Source organism: Haemorhous mexicanus, chromosome 2 (genome assembly GCF_027477595.1).
Source record: "Haemorhous mexicanus isolate bHaeMex1 chromosome 2, bHaeMex1.pri, whole genome shotgun sequence".
NCBI lineage: Eukaryota > Metazoa > Chordata > Aves > Passeriformes > Fringillidae > Haemorhous > Haemorhous mexicanus.
In genome coordinates, this window is record NC_082342.1 from 104,784,236 (window position 1) to 104,801,214 (window position 16,979).

Sequence of the window (16,979 nt, forward strand, 5' to 3'; positions counted from 1 at the left end):
CTTCAGCACCTCTCACTCTGCTTATGCTCCTAGACCAGTTTCTGCTGAGAGAATACAGGTTCCACAGCCTGTCTGAGCCTGTGTCTTTGTGTTTGTGTCTGTGTTCCCATCTCTCTACACATTAGCTAGCCTGTAGCTAACAGCCTTTGTTCCTCCCCAGAACAGGAGGGAATCTGGAGGTCATGACAACTCTGATTCCTGAACAATAAATCGGTGACAAAATGCCAGTCATACATTTTATTTTCCCATACCCTCCTCAGCTTTGTAGACTCTTCTGTTGCTTACACCCCTGATGGAGCTGGCAACATCACCTCCACCTTGTTGAGACAATGGATCCAGATGTGACTGACAGCCCCAGAAAGGGTAACAAGTGAGAACTCAAAACTGTCTAAACTATTCTGCTCTGAAAAACAAGCTTTTGATGCAAATTCAAATATCATAACATATGCAATTTCTATGGTATCAGATTTGCTTTTATTCATTTTTAAAGTGGAACAGTATCTGATCATAGATAATGTAGTGGAGGAAAACCCCAGCACAGTCCTAGCACCATGAAGTGCAGCAGGGTGGAGATACCCAGCTGTAAACCATGTTTGTATGGGAAGTTAGGAGCCTTCACTGGTATGTGATCATTCAGACCTCACTTTTACTAACCCCTTGTTCCAAAACCAGTGTTTCAAATGAAGGTGTAATGCCAGCATTAATCAGGATTAATCCTCAGTGCCCAGATGTGTTGCAGAGATTCTCATGAATGTCAGAGCCTGCTGCTCACAGCTGCCCCAAATGGCTGCAGGCCACAGCAGTAGGAATACAAACCCACTCTCAGCTGATGGATGTCTTTATGTCCCTTCCTGTGGTGAAGCTCATGTGCCTCCAGCATCCACATCACAAATTCAACTGCTCTCTTTGCAATTCTTGGCTATTAGCATTTATCAAATAGTTCACTAAAATATCTTGCTGATCAGAACTGAGGTTTGCTGACAGTATCCATGGGAAGATTGCTCTGCTGTTGCTTTCTGTATGAACTTTGGTACAGTCATGAGAATAATCTGTGCAAAAAATCTGAATAGATCTGTCTCTCTCTTTTGAAGACAGAATTTAGGGATACATGACAATTAGTCAGTTAGTCATGGATATTGAAATTATCTAACTAAATTTTGGAAACAATGTGTGCAAGTGGACAAGGCCAGCAAGCATGACAAATAGGAATGGCCACATGATACAGAAAAGTTGCCATGGGCTGGCTGTGACCCCTCTGACACAGAGATGGTTTGATACTGGCCATCTATTAAAGAACCTTCTCTCAAAGAACATGACTGGCACCAGAAACTGATTGAGAAACTGCCTGCAGAAAAACCATCAATTAACAAGTATAGCAGGACACAACTTTCCTAAACAAATTCTCAGTATGGTTAACAGTGAAAAAAAGACTCCCAAAATTATCACCTTGCACTCAGGAAAGCAGAAGAATTAAATAGTAAAGAAGTTTTATTCCAAGACACCATTGCAAGAGGAAAAAAATTACTCAGAAAATAACTCTGAGACAAATAGCCTTTGTGAAACAGGAGGAGACACATCTGGATGGAAAGAAAGAGACCCAGGATTAATTCTGAAGAGATTCCACACACATTAGAAAGCCTACATGCTACCATTCTAGCTGGTAAAATAAAATTAAGCCCTAGGGCATTTAAACTACTTGCATTTAGTTATAAGACAATTAGGATGACTTCTACTTTACCAAGAAAGCTTAAAAAACTTTGAGCATATCTTAACAGGATGCAACATCAGGTCAGGTCATTGGTATCCTGTTGTTACAGGCTGGACCTGAGTGATTCAGTAGTCAAGGGGAAATGTTTAGCCATCTCTCACCAGATAATGCTGTCAGGTGCTGATAAAGCCTAACTGATAAATGAGATCTCTAAAAAAATCTTATTACATTAGGAGGAAAGTGAAAAATAAAAAAAACATAGTGAGATATGAAATGAGAGATCTCTGTTACTCTTTTCTGGCTTTTTTCTCTCCATATTTCTTTAGGTTGCAGAGACATCACTTGTGATGTACTGAATCAAACATGGTGTAGAAATAGAGGCTTTTGGAGTGACCCATATGAGATATCAGCAGTTCATAACTGCTGGAGGACAACTCCTGGGTATGCAATGACTCTGGGGTCAGATGTTTTCACGTGCTGCAGAGGTGAGGAGTAAGAGTGAACCTCATCCACAGACATTGAGACTTTCTTGCTCTGATTCCAATTGTTCCCAGCATGAAAAGTTGAATGCAACAGGAAAGAGCTGATGGAAAAATAACGTTTGTCTCCTGCAGGCTGAACTGCTGCAGTTCTTCATCTTTATACAAATCTGCCTGACATGGGTGGCACTGGAGCTGCTGCCCAAACATGAGCCTCCAGCCCAAACTTACAGCCTTTTGCAGCTGATGTTACTGAAAATATTGTGGAAGAATCTGAGCTAGCAGATTACAGACATGGGCATTTCCTGGGAAGGGCTTTCATTTGGGTGAAGTGGTGTCTTTGCCACAGCAACAGGATTCTGCATCTGCACCTGGAAGTCACATTTTATGAATTTATTCAAAAGATTTACTCAGTCCAATAGTGGCATTTCTGTATTTAGAGATATATTTCTAAATACAAGAATAAATATATTTAATGTGTGGTTATAAAAAGTATAGGCACAGCTTTCTTATCCATTTAAAATTAGAACACAGCAATGAATAAAGAAACAAAATTTTTGTAAAAATATCAGCTTTGCATTACACAAAGTAGTATGAAAATAATTTTATTTAATATATTCATTTTCATTATCTATAATGTAGTATCTGTGGAAAGTTATCTTCTACCAGACTTTGAAAGTCATTTATTCTAATGATTTTTGGCATAGAATTTTGTGTCTTAAAATGTTTTGGAAAAACTAAAAAACAAAACCAAGGCTGTCTAGAGAAACTTCTGCCTGGGAAAATACTCTGAGCAGGAACATATTTTCTCCCTAAATGCCCCTCACAGATTTTACATTAAAAATCCATCTTCTCTAGTTTAACAGGAAGATAAAAAAAAGATATTTTTGTCATTTGAAGATATTTTGTCATTTGTCACCTTTCCTAATTTTGCAATGCAGTTGTGAATTTTCATCAAATTTAGGGCTTAGCTTCAAAACAAGAGAAGCTTCACCAGTTCCAGGCAAGCTCATCTCTGCAATTTACTTCCAAATCCAATGCTGTGCTTACTGAAAGCAGAAGGAAAAAAATTCTTCAATAGCTTCTAGATCAGTTTCTTTTGAAGGATTGGTTTCCAATGCTAAGCACTAGAAATAATTTGAGAGGGAAAATATTCAGAGTGGATTAACTCTCTTCCTCTCAGGAGGAATTGAAAATTGAGTCAAAATAAGCATCTCAGATAATAATTAGGGAAATTGACTCTGTGAAATACATACACTCAGTTCTTTAAGTTGTCACTGAAATGAACATGCTAAATAATTATCTTTGCTGTGGAGAAATGCTGTGAGTCAATATTAGGAAAAAAGTAGTGAATACCAGGGATCCTGATCACATTTTGATTGTGCTAAAAATGGGATTTTACTTGGACAAATTATATAATATCCTCTCTAGTCCTCTGAACAGCTGTACAACTGATTCAAAACTAGCTCCTTCAGATTATGACAAGGCTTGAATCTGATGCCCAGCAGAGTGAGCTCCTGTTGTGGAGATGGTGGACAGTGTGTGCCATGCCAGGAAGATGGCAGCTGGATGCATCCCTCCTTTTTCCATAGGAAAAGCAGCAAGATCCCTGAGAGTGCACACAAGAAGTATATTCCACAGCAGTGCTGAATGAAAATGCTTTAGACAGAGCAGCTGAGGGACTCACAGATTTCCAACTTACCTTTGCTTTGGCATGAATCCATTTTCTCTGAGGTGATGAAGAGTGCTACCCTGGACATCCCAGGGTCTGGCCCGTGGCTGGACATGTTTGGAAATCACATTTTTATCACCTGGCTTCCAGAGAACGCCTTCCCTATTCTCCCTTTAAAACCAAAAGAGAAAAGTCCTATGCCACTGTAGGAAACACTGTGGAACCAGAGTCTTTAGAAGGGTTTTCCAGTGAGAAAATGAGAGCACCAATGACTGAATTCACCCTGGACACACTACCTCCTCCTCCCTCTGCATGGTCAGGCAGAGATGTTATGAAAAGGCAGAAGAGCTTGGCAATGAGGAAGCTGCCAATGCATGGTTAAATCTCCTCTTAGCCATTGCTTGGAGCTCAAAGGGGACACATGTATGGCTGCATTAGGGGGAGACCAAGGAGAGCAGCATGGACAAATGCCTGTGATGAGCTAATTAACCTTTAGAAGAGGAGAGTGAGCACATTTTTCCTGCAATAAGCTAATGAAGTCTATCCCCCAGGGGAGATGAGGGACATAATCAATGAGGCTCCTAACAGGGGTCTGCCAAAGATGCTCTTCAGAGGAGGGGTGAAGAGCAGGGCTGTTTACTGAGTCATTAGCTTAAAAAACAAGAGCTGGAAGAGCTGCCTGCTGCAGGAAAATTGGGTTCCCCTTCCATGTGTGTTGCATTACATGTAATAGGGCTTTGAAAGCATGTTTTCTGCTTGGAAGAATATCACAATTTTCCACTAATTCATGCAAGAAGTAAAGCTAAAAAAAGAGAAACTATCTTTTTCTTGGCAATTTTTCCTTGTAGTAGCTCAAGTCAAAACCAAGAGAAACTTTGATTCAGGTGTAAGTCAAGTGGTTACAGGTTGACGGTGAAAGTTTCCATATGGGCAGGGTCTCAGCCTACATCTTGGCTGTCTGCTGTTATGGCACATTTGCTCCTCACTTTGGAGCCCAGTGACTTTGTTTTCATGAATTACCACAATGAGAGGTTCCATTCCTCACCCTTCTGGTGTTGCAAGTGCAGTAAGTGAGGTCAAAACTGAAGAATTTGCTAAAGAACATTGAGAATTCCAATGAAATTTTCCTCATCAGAATCTGCATGCATAGTAGTCTTTCAAAGACCTCTTCTAAAGGACACTGGCAGAGGCTAAAGAGCATTTTAATGTTTCCTTTGATTTATTAACACTAGCTCAGTTTTTAATTTGCAGAAAAGAAGTGTTCCATTAATACCCACAGTAACATTTCACATTAAACATCCTAAATGTGACCTAATCTATTTTTAAAGGAACTAATTCCTATGCATTGGTTGACTTATTCCAGGCATCCCCAAGGCTGAAAACATGAGGTCTGTTCCAGACATGCAGCAAGGTTTCCTTGAACACATGCACTGTTATTCTGTCTGTAGTTTTCTGCAATAATATCAGTTGGCCTGACTTGCTTTATGGCACCAGGGAAACATAGGAGGGTATTTTATCACAAAGGAAATTTGCTTATTTTCTGCTATAATAGCAGAGAGAATTTCACTGGAAATTGATAGCTTCTGCAAATTGTAAAGCTTGTATTGCATTTGTGCAATACACACACACATTCCTTTCACTTTGCTTCCTTCAGTCTTATTGCAGTATTTTGTTGATTGATGTCCCTGAAAATTTCATCTGCTACACAGTGCTAGCTAGTGTGGTAGCACAGATAAATATCTACCTTCTTTTTCTCTGACCTAGATGTGGAAAAGGTCCAAAAGTTATCTTTAGCCTGATTAATCTAAGTCTGATCTGCTAATATGCTGCCATGGATTAAATGCATAATATATATGTCATCTGGAGTAGCAGAGGCACAGCTCAGACATCCTGTAAATGGCAGTACTGGGATGTACCTGCAGTGGGTTTTGCTAAGCAGGCACTCTGCCCAGTGCTCTCTGATGAGGTTTCTGGGTCGCATCTGAAGACTTCAGCAGCAAATGTGATTGTGGTTACTACTGATGGATATTTTTCCTGCAACTAAAATTCTAGCTGATCTTAATAAATCACAAGGGAAACCTGTACTAAAAAGGGAGGACCCTTTAACCTCTCCCTCTGTCTGATGTTGGCACAAGAGCCACAACAATGCCGGAGGACACCAGAAGCCCCTTTTGCAGCTGGGGAGGGTCTCCATGGCACTGCTGCCTGGGGAAGCAATCCCAGCCTCCCAAACATCCCTCAGGGCATAGAGGGGCTGCCTTGCAGCAACAGACAGGTCAGGGGACATCCAGAATACACTATCAGCAATGTTCACCCCTGGAGCAACCAGGAAGAGGCTACTTTACAAATGCTTTATTCTCCTCACCATGGCTTGATCAAATTGTCTTTTCAAGGTTGCCCAAGCCCTAATGTTCACACTGCTCACACTTCAGTTTTCAAGCTGTGGTTAGGTGATGGCATGGTTGCACTCTGGTGCCTTTTGCAACTATGCACATCTCACCTCTGGCCACTCCCTGGCGTGTTCTAGCTGCCCTCCCTGTTCACTCACTATTCTCCCTTCAGGCTGGACAGAAGAAGTGAGCCAGGTCCTCTGAAAAATTAGAAAGATGGAGAAAGAAACCTACCTGCCAAATCCAAACCACCCAGAGAGCTGCTCCCCAGCTCAGCCACACAGGAGTGGGAGGCTCCCTAAGAGCTGATGAAATGGCAAGAGGGTGCAGCTCTGTGTGTGCAAAAAAACCCAAGTGTAACTGGAAAGCAGAGGAGAGCAGGTTTTGGTGACACCTCAAAAAACTTCAGAGATTTCAAGACAGTCCCAAAAGCAAAAGGAGAACTGAAAACAGAGAGAAAGGATCCTCTTGATCATTTCAGTAGTGATATGAGTAAGACAAACAGATCTCCACCTCTCCAAGGATATTGTCACCAATTGCTGTTTTTAATGAAAATTGTCTGGCAGATCCCCAGTATCAGCTACTCCCTCAGAGGGGCTTTTCTATTATTAGGACAGTCAGCTGGGAGAATGGCCAAGGTCTGTATTATCTCCATTACCAGCTAGCTTTAATGGTACTGGAGAGCATCTTTGATTTTTGGAAGAATAACTGCATCCTTTGGACACTACTCCAATATTCCTCTGTTTCAAGAAGGTCAGCACTGGCCCCTCAAAACAAAATTAAAGTTCTAGGCTGAGTTAATGAAAAATCAAGGTGTGAATGACCTTAAGAGACTGCAAGATCTACTTTGGCCTCAAAGTGACTGTCTGAAGATGGAATAATGTCTGTGTGTCCCTTGGAACCTCCTCTTAGTTCTGCTCTGTCTCAAAGCAAGCTTTTTGTCATGCACAGCATTTTCTCAGTTATATATCCCCATAAGAAAAAAATCCGTTTCTCCCTAAAAAAACTTGCATCGTCTTTATTAACTTTTCCTATCTCATGGGGGTTTACAAAAGCAACTGTCAAATTTAAAACAACAAAGTCATTCAGCAAAGAAACAGTTTGCTACAGAAAGCACCATTCACCTTTTTGGTCTTGAATATACAGGTGTTTATCCAAGCTGTAGAGCTTACTTGATTAAGGAGTTCCTGAGACCCCATTGCTCCTGCTAATTCCTGTAGAATTGTTATTTTCTAAACTACTGCATCTCTGCTCCAGAGGAGTGGCTTACTGGGAAGATGGTTTTTTTTCTCTTTTTTAATTATATGTTTCCAATTATGATCACTGGGCTTCAAGGACAAAGGATTTTTTTATTATTATGCTTTTCATGCATCATTGGAGCACCTAAAGAGCTTCCAACAGATTCAGAGAATCAGGCTGCCTGTAGTGAATGAATCCTTCAAAAACAGTGATATTATTAGCTCTTCTGTGTCATTGAACAGACAACCTAAATGCTAAAACCAGAAATTTCATTAAAGATTAAAGAAATATCATTTCATGTCTCACCTGCTCCATTAAGATCAAATATGAATTCTGTCTTTCATGACACAACTGAAGTGCAGTGCAAGATTTCAGATATACCATTATTCGATCTCTTTCAGAGAAAGAAAAAAAAATGTTCAAAATCCTTGAAGAGCTATGTCTGAGCATGGCAATATGCTTTGTCTGACCATTTTAAGGCACTAAAGAATATATTGGCTTTGTGATTTTTCAATACGTTCTGTTTTTCATGCACCACTTGAAATATGTTAATGGAGACATAACTTTAAGGAAATGTCAAGCACTTATTCTCAGAGTCTGAGGCCTCCAAAGACTTCTCTGCTGGAACACCCAAGAAGTGAGGCACTCAAAATGACTAAGTGCTTTTGGAAATCTCAGTCTTGAATATTATGATCAAACTACTTTACCTGGAGTTTTTCCTGGTCACTTACTTGCAGTTCCATCTTTTTCCTTCTTCTCACAAAGAGTAGTTTTCTGGGTTTCTGAGTTTCAGATTCCTGGCCTTTTAACCAGAGGCCAAAACCCCTGGGGACATGGTGAGCTGTATTTTACATCTCTGCAGTAAGAAGAGGACTGTAAAAGTTTCCTTAACAGGAAAAATTGGAAAAGATGCCTGTCAGACATTTTTCTAAGAGCAGCGTCCTAGCAAAAAGGCAAGTTCAGAAGGTCATTCCACCCTGTTAACATTCCCTATGTACCTTATAGCAGAAGATTAAAAAAGGACACCAAAATCTTCCCAGAAAACACATCCCCATTGTTTCTGAATAATTTTCAGCAGAGGCTTTCAGAAGACTATCAATATTCTAAAGAGAAACTCTCCCACAAGTGGCGTGTAGTTCTCAGTTTTGTCCCCTCCCTGGAACTGTGAGTACATCTGTTTGTCACACCAGTCCCATTGTCCTCTAGCAGGACCCATGGGGTGCTCTACCACAATTCTCCATGCCACCAGTGTTTGCACTTTCCCTGTGCTTTAGACCCCTGCTTTTTCCAGTGGCACATACTGGTGTCAGCATAGGGCAGGCCATGGAGCTTTGCACAGCAGAGAGGATGAGCCTCCCCTGGGGAGAGAGGAAACCTCCTGACAGGTTGCTTTTGAAATGACAGAGGTTTCCACAGCACCCCTCTGGAAAACAACACAGCCAGGATTCCTCAGTCAGCCTTTCCCTGCCAGATATCCTTGTCCTGGCTATGGCAGAACTGTACAGCGCTCCAGTCCTCGTGGCCTGTGCAAGAAATGGGGCCTCTATTTTAAGAAAAGAGCAGCGCTAATAAATAAAATGGAAAGAAGGATAAAAGCATGCACAGCCCCAGGGCAGCTTTACAGAGACTGAGTCTCTGGAGTGCCAGGAGTGGCTTTTAATCTCCCCCGTTCTTTGGGAAGTGGTTGCCAGCCGGTGGCTAGGTAGGACCTGACAGGTCTCCTCCTGCTCCTCCTCACTACCCTGGCCCCTGAGCACATGTCAGACACCACCAACATTCCCCCTTTTGCTCCAGCCTTCTCTGGGCCAGGGGAGAGCTGAGCCCATGGGGGCTACCCCTTATTTCACTTTTGGCTTTCCTTCACAAGGTGGGTGCACAGACAGCTTGGCCACAGGCACTCTGCCCTGTCCCCCCTCCCTGTGCCTGTGCAGCCCCAGGGCAGGGCCAGCTGTCCCCAAGTGCTCCCAGCTGCCTTGCACACATGGCTCCCACTGCCGGGGCAGTTCAGGCAGCGCTGCCAAACCCGCAGTGACAGGTTATTGGGCTCCTACAAACCTTAATGTGATGTTTACTGCTCACACTGAAGTGCCACATGGGCTGCAAGCTGTTTTCTCTTGGCTGAGAGCTCAGAGGGAGACAGCCCCAGCTGCCTGGTGAGCAGGGACTTCTTCCCCGGCTGCCGACCAAGCAGGGCGAGAGCTCGTTTGAGTTTGTTTGTAGAAAACTCCTGGCAGGGATGCATCAGCTTCATTTCAGCTTCTCACAGAAACCTCTTTCCTCTAGGTAGTACATGAGACCAAGGTTTACAGATGGAAGCACTCTGAAATGTACAGCCTTGAAAAAAACCCAACCACATCTCAGCTCTCTGATGTTGCAAGGAGCACAGGTATTTTCCCATGATCGATTTTCCCAGTTGATCCTGAAAGGTTACAAGCATTCCTGCAGCAGCAAATGACCCCCACAACATTTGCTCCCAGCTGAATTCTCCTGGCTGACCTTCAAATCCTTTTACAAAGATTCCTGATAGTCTCACTGCCCTGCCAAGAAGATTGCTGGGATTGGCAAAGGTCTGGCGAGCTGAGCAGACAGAGGAGAGCAAGTGCAGCTGAGTTCCTTGATGGTCCCAACTTGCTTCTCAGCCCACTAATTGCTCAGCAGAGCAAACAAGTGGAAAACAAACAGCTCCTATTGGAAAAGGGCTGTGAGCAAATCTAAATTATTTGGGAAAGAGAATCCCTTCAGAGCCCCCTGTTTTCCTGACAGAAAGCAAGCTGAGGAATTGTAATGGAAGGAAAGCTTCCTACTGTGGTTTCTACACTGAGGCTGCCATCATTCAAAACCACAAATATGGGGTTATCCAGAAATTCTTTCACAATCCCTCAAATAATCTCTCTCCTACAAACTTAATATTATCCTTCAAGAATGTATCAGCAAAGAATTTTTATTTTATAAGCACTGAAATCTTAGGACTAATAAATTTAACCTTCAGTGCTACTACGGCAGTCATTAAAGAAATCTGAATTCATATTTCGGTAGGCTGAAAAGATTATATTTAAAATTTTAGTTAAAAACTTTTTAACCTGCTGGTCTGGCAAGATGATGTCATAGGAAACATTATGGATAGGAGCAACCTGGTAAAAACATCTCTCCGAGCAGGGTTAACCTCGCTAATTCAATAATAGTGGCAAGATCAAGCAATTCAATACTGATACAAGCTTAATCACAATAACAGCAGCAATGCACATACAGCAACAATAACATCTCCATGCTGTTCTCCAGGCAGCCAGGCTCTCAGATGACTCTGACAGCTTGGAGTTACCAGATCATGGGATTCAGTGCAATGTTAGTGCTGATTGATTCAGCGCTGATTTATTCCCAGGTGTATAAAGCCTCAGGGGGTTGTCTCCTTCTTGGGCAACATGCAGAATTCATTTGAATAATCCTAATTTAAACTGCAATCCTTATTTAGGGCCTTCTCTCATGTCAGGGCCTGGGACTCTTTCTTTCTGTACTTCAAAGGTTTGAGGATGGCAGAGATCCTACTAGTAGTGTCTCTTTCCCTCCTGAGAAGGCTCCCCTATTCTGCTGTAGAAGTTAATATTTGGGTATAGAGGAAAAGTAAAACAGCCTCTGGGGGTAATAAATAGGCAGTCAGGAAGGTATAATTTATGTATAAGGAATTCATGCATTCATTTCAGGTCAATACCTAACTGACCTCCTTTTAATTCAGAAAGCATTGCCCTCGTTGGTATTTCAGGGAGATACCATGTTGGAGAGAACCCAGAAACTCCTTGATGCTTTTTGTCCTTTGGAGAATGGCTAAAAGGACAAACAGGCACTCTGAAATGTTGTTGGATGACTTCTTTGGAGCCATTGTCAAAGGACATATTTTCATAATTGATCTAGGAGACTGAATTCTTTCCATTACCACTTGAATCCATATAGCCCTCTGTAGATCTGGCCAAATTCAACTTTTGTAATTACTTTTTCCAAAGCAGAGTAAGCTTAAATCAATAATTAAACAAAAATTAGTTTGCACTTTTGATTTACTTTGCATTTTTAATGTAGACTTACTGAAAGCTGACATAATTTATGGACATCTCCTTCAAGCATGTACAGTCTAAACTATAATTTAAATGAACTGGAAAAAAAGATTACTTCTATAAGTTGAATCAATATGTCATGAATTGGCATACAGCATTAAGCAGGGCAAGTAAAATTGGATAGAGCAGTTATACATCCTGGAGGTGATGGCTGTGTTCTCTGAACTCACCATTTGCACCTTCATGAGTGCTGGAGAGCCTTCTTGGTCTGGTGGTGACTGCCCTTCCAGGCTCGTCTCTGTGGGCCAGTCCAGGTCCCAGGCTCTGCACACCAAGGGATTTCCATTCTTCATTTCTGGCCTTTTACCAGGCAGCAAACAAATTCCACAAAAGCCCAGTGCTAAATGGTGACTGACTAAATGTGACCTGCCACAGAGGGTGCCTGTAAAGACAGGAGGGAGAAATCCTGATGAGTGTCCGCTGACACAGAAATCTGCCGGTAGGAGCAATTTCTGTGAAGAGGCTGTTGGGCTCAGTACACCCCTGTTCTGCTGAACAAGAGTAATGGTGCTTGAGAGAACAGAACCAGAGGGTGAGAAAAGAGGTGGCTGGAGGTATCTGAAAGCTGTCAGGGGTGTGAACTGGGGACAGCAGAGAAATCCTTACTGGCATGTACACCCTAAGAACTAGGATAGCAGCCACAGGGAATACTTCAGCCCACATCCTGGAGCAGCCTCCAAGCCCTACTCTTGTATTTAGATTTCAGTTTAGAAGGTGATTTTTAAAATATATTTAAAAGAAAGTAATTGGAGACTGTTGTATAACATGTATTCAGGATTGCAGAGATAACCTAAATGCTGATATTTTCTGACTTCAGAGTGATTGAATTACCACTCTTAAAACACTCTCTTAATATAGTTAGTGAATGTAATTAGATCACAGTGGCTGGCTTAAAGCATCACAACTGCATCACAAGTGGAGATGTTCAGCATAATAACCCCTCATTTCATATCTCTCTATGCATCAGCCTCACGTGCTTTAATTCAGATTCCCCCCATAATACCCACTGCTGATCCAATCACTTTTCTGAGAGGTAGCTCTGACATTCTGACAGCAAAAGTAGCAATGTTAATATCTTATCATTGTCAACAACAGGGAAGTGTCACAAGAAAGAGATGAAGGGTGCAAGACAAAATGCAGTCAGGGGAAGAGGAAAGGTAAGAAACAAGATTCTTTTTGCTCCCACTCATTGTGTGCGTGGCTAAGCAGGTGGGACAGGGAAAAAAATTCAAGAAAGCCTGGAGTCAAAATATCTATAAGACAGGAGTGGAATGAAAACCACTACTTCTCCCTTCTCCCACCAAGACACATTTGATGTCGACATGCATGAAGCAATGGAGGCTAAGGTGGGCCAATTCCCATGGCTGATTGGCTCTATTGCTGCCTCTGCTAAAGATGGTGAATATTTTGGCAAGCACCATCTGTGATGAAGACACTTGTCCCCAGCAGCTGGATGCATTACATACAGGACATGGAATTACCAGGGCCTGAGCAGGTACGAACCCAAGAACTAGCAGGCTCCCATTCACTTCCATGCCAGTAGAGTACTAGCTCCTTTGTAGAACATTTTTTAATAAACTAACAGATTAACTAGTTCCTATATATGAGATACTTACATCTTCTCACACACCTCTGCAACCTGAATTTGAGCAAGAAGATAAGTGATTTTACAGGATCTGACTCACGCTAGAAGGAACTTCCCTAGTTCATCTACTGGATGTTTTTTTATGCAGTAAAAGACCTCATGGGGAAAAATTAATCCCCTCATCTCCCTGATGAAGAGTTAGGCACATTTCAGGTATAACACATACTTTTAACAATTGCTTGCTGTGCAACTGGCATGTATCTTGCCCCCAGACTGAGCTATCACAAGGGACAGACAAGGAAACTGAAATTACTGCAAAGCAGGAAAGGTTTACAAGGATAATGCTTTATTTCTCCTCACCAGTAGAACAACTGATTTTTCCTTTCACAGACTACTGTAGGTTCCTATCAATGGCACCACTTGCAGATGAAATAAGGAAAAAAGAGTCCACCTCAACGCGTGTTCAGCAAAGAGGCAATCACTCTAAGTAAGCCTGTGTTGTCCCCCTAAGCCTTTGACCACCTTCAATGCCAGGCAAAGAGGTAGTGCTGATAGCCTCTTAGATTCAGGACTTTGACAGAAAATAAAAAGGTTCCTGGAGAGGGCTGTCAATAGCTCACTAGTGCAGGGAGCAGCCCTACTGCATGAACAAGAAGGACATGTGATATCCCAAATCAGCTCTTCTCTGGAACCAGCAAGAGAGTTGCTTTTAAACAGGCTTAAATCCAATGCCTTAGACATTCTCAAGTCTTCCCCTTCCCAGATGAACAAGACCAAGATGGAGAAAACACCAAGAAGTAAATTGAGGAAGAGTAACATGAGGGACATGGACATTATATAGAGATGTTGCATTACCTTCAAACCATGCATTATTTACCCAAGGTGTTTATAGTTAATGTTTTATTTCAAAGAAAGGGAAACAATTTCAGGAATGAGAATACTCAGCTGGTGCCTGTAAATAGCCTTAAGTCTACCCTGCAGTGACACCTTGAGGGGAAAGCATTAAAAATAAATAACCAGAATGTGCATTTCAAGTCAATGCTAAAGAAAGGAAGCACAAGAGAGGATAGCTGCCTGGTCTCCTGGAGCAGCTCATGACAGTGTGGGGATTTATAGCATCACTCCGGACAAACAGCTTTCTGTTACCTCTCAACTTCTCTTGTACACATCCCATATTTGTAGTCTCACTTGCTTTTCCCTTTTTCCTCTTCTCTGGAGGAGATACATTATCTCATGATTTTCAGAAATGGCTCAACATTTGGTTTTGACATTACTTCTGCAACTAAAAATGATCTTACACAAAGAGGCCATTTCTTATTCCTTGTGTCATAGAATAAATTGCTTAGCCTCCTGGAGAGCAATGGAAGGCCCCAGGGTGACCTCGATGTGGCTTCCCTGTGGGAGCCTGGTCTGGCCTGGCAGATTTGGTTGTGGGGTCAGCCTGGTGGCTGCACCCATAGTGGGGCTAGTTTGTTCTGGCCCCTCTCCTACTCACCAGCCTTTTCTTTTTTGTAGCACACTCAGGACTGCTCCTAAATACAAGCTCTTACAGAAACTTTCTGTAGACATGACCCAAGAATGGCATCAGAGGTGCTCCTGGAAGTGGCCCCCACTTAGAGCTGTGGGTCTCACCTCTGCTGAGTGCAAGTGTTTGGGGAAATGTCCCCTCTTTTAGCAAACTACAGTGACCACTGATCTTGGGTCTCTGAGGGATTGTTGCTCATGCAGAAGAGCAGCTGCAAGTGATCACTGCTCTTTCCAATGGGCATCCTATGGAAATGAATGTAAGTCTTCCATATGTGTGAGCTGCACCTCTGTGCTGTGTGGTCAGCACTCAAAATGCTTTCTAACACCTCAGTGGGGCTTTGGTCCAGTGAGGCTCAACAAGAGCAAGTGCAGGGTTCTGCATCCAAGGAGGAACAACCCCAGGCACCAGCACGGGCTGGGGGCCAACCTGCTGGAAAACAGCTCTGCAGGGAAAGACCTGAGGGTCTTTGTGGACTGTCCAGGCTGTCCATGAGCCAGCAGTGTGTCCCTGTGGACAAGAAAGCCAATGGAATCCTGGGGTGCATCAGGAAGAGCTTTTGCAGGAGGACATTGGAGCTGACCCTGCCCCTCTGCTCCAGCCCTGGTGAGAATCACCTGGAGTGCTGTGTCCAGTTCTGGGCTCCTCAGTGGAGACACTGAGCTCCTGGAGTGGGTTCAGTGGAGGGAACAGAGGTAATTAAAAGACAGGAACCTCTCTCGTTCCAGGATAGGGTGAGACAGCTGAGCCTGTTCAGACTCTGCAAGAGATGCCTGAGAGGGGACTTTGGTGGTGTTGAGCAATTGGACAAGAGGCAATGGGCAGAAACCAATGCACAGGAAGTTCCACCAGAACATGAGCAAGAACTTTTTAATGTGCAGGTGACTGAGCACTGGAACAGGTTGCCTGGAGCTGGTTTGGAGTCTCCCTTGGGGAGATATTCAAGAACTTTCAGGATGCAATCCTCCGCCGTGTGCTCTGGGATGACCCTGCTGGAACAGGGAGGAGCCACTGCAGTCCCTTCCAACCTGATCCATTCTATGATTCTGTTTCAGAGACCAGGTGACATGGCAGGGTTTGTGTGGCTTCATGTTTTGTGAGTAAACACAGTTGGTTTGAGTTCAGCTTGGGGGAATGGGGAGAGGGAGTGCTTTAGTAATGCTGCTGCCATGTTCAAAGCAAGAGATAACACTGCATGCTTTTGCTAGGGAGATAAAGGGCACAGGCACACAAAATTTGTACATTGGTTTTTATGTGCTCTGGCATACTAATATGAATTAATTTTCATTTCTAATCACTATGTTTAATTTGTAAAGCCTTAGAAAATACAATTGATGTCATTTGGGAAGGGCATATATAAAGAAAATGAGAGGTTTTGAGTACAAAATTCATTTTAACCCTGCCTGTAGAGCTACTCCATATTTAAACTATCTCAAATGTCAAAAAAAAATTTAAAATACATTTAAACTGAAGGTTTGTGAGTTCAGTCAAATATCATAGTCAGTACACTGTTTACAGCTGCATGTATGAAATTCTACAAATTAAATTATATTCAAGACAGATGGTGTCACCACAGCAGTCATTTGTCCTGTGCTGGCACTGGGGAAATCGGAAATATTTTTTTCTAGTCATTGCAAGATTAGTCTCAATTACCTTGAAATGAAGCTACCAACAACATCAACAACAACAAAAATGTCAATCTCTTCCTTGTTTGCCCTTACAAACTGCAGCAAGTGGGTCTGTAAGGAGTTAATCAATAATCACAGGCCATTATGGGATTCAGCAGGTCAACATGTTGCTGACAGTCCTCTCTAGGAAATCCCACAGGTGTGGAACAAGAACATCAGTCACTGTTCCTGCCTTTTGCATCCCAGTATCCTTCACTGGTCAGGAAATCATGCCCCAGAGAAAATGAAAGTAGGGTATTTGATCTCATCCCAAATACCCATCCCTTGGCACCTGGGATGCACAAGATCCATCAGAGGCATCTCATGAAGAGCCATGTTTATCAATGACTGCATTGTTTCTAAGAGTGCCTTGGGAAACAAATATGCCATTCCAGCTTGGTGAGACACCTGGACCAAGTTCACCACACACAGAGCCAGACCTGAGCTGCTGGCACATGGTCCCTACAACTGGACAAAGCAGCACCAGCACAACTCACCCATATCCAGCCTGCCTGGGAGGCAGCAGGTTTATTAAACCTGGGGAGATGTGTATACCAGTGGTACAAAACTTGGTGTAGGATATGATGGAGGGGGAGGTGATATTTATTTAT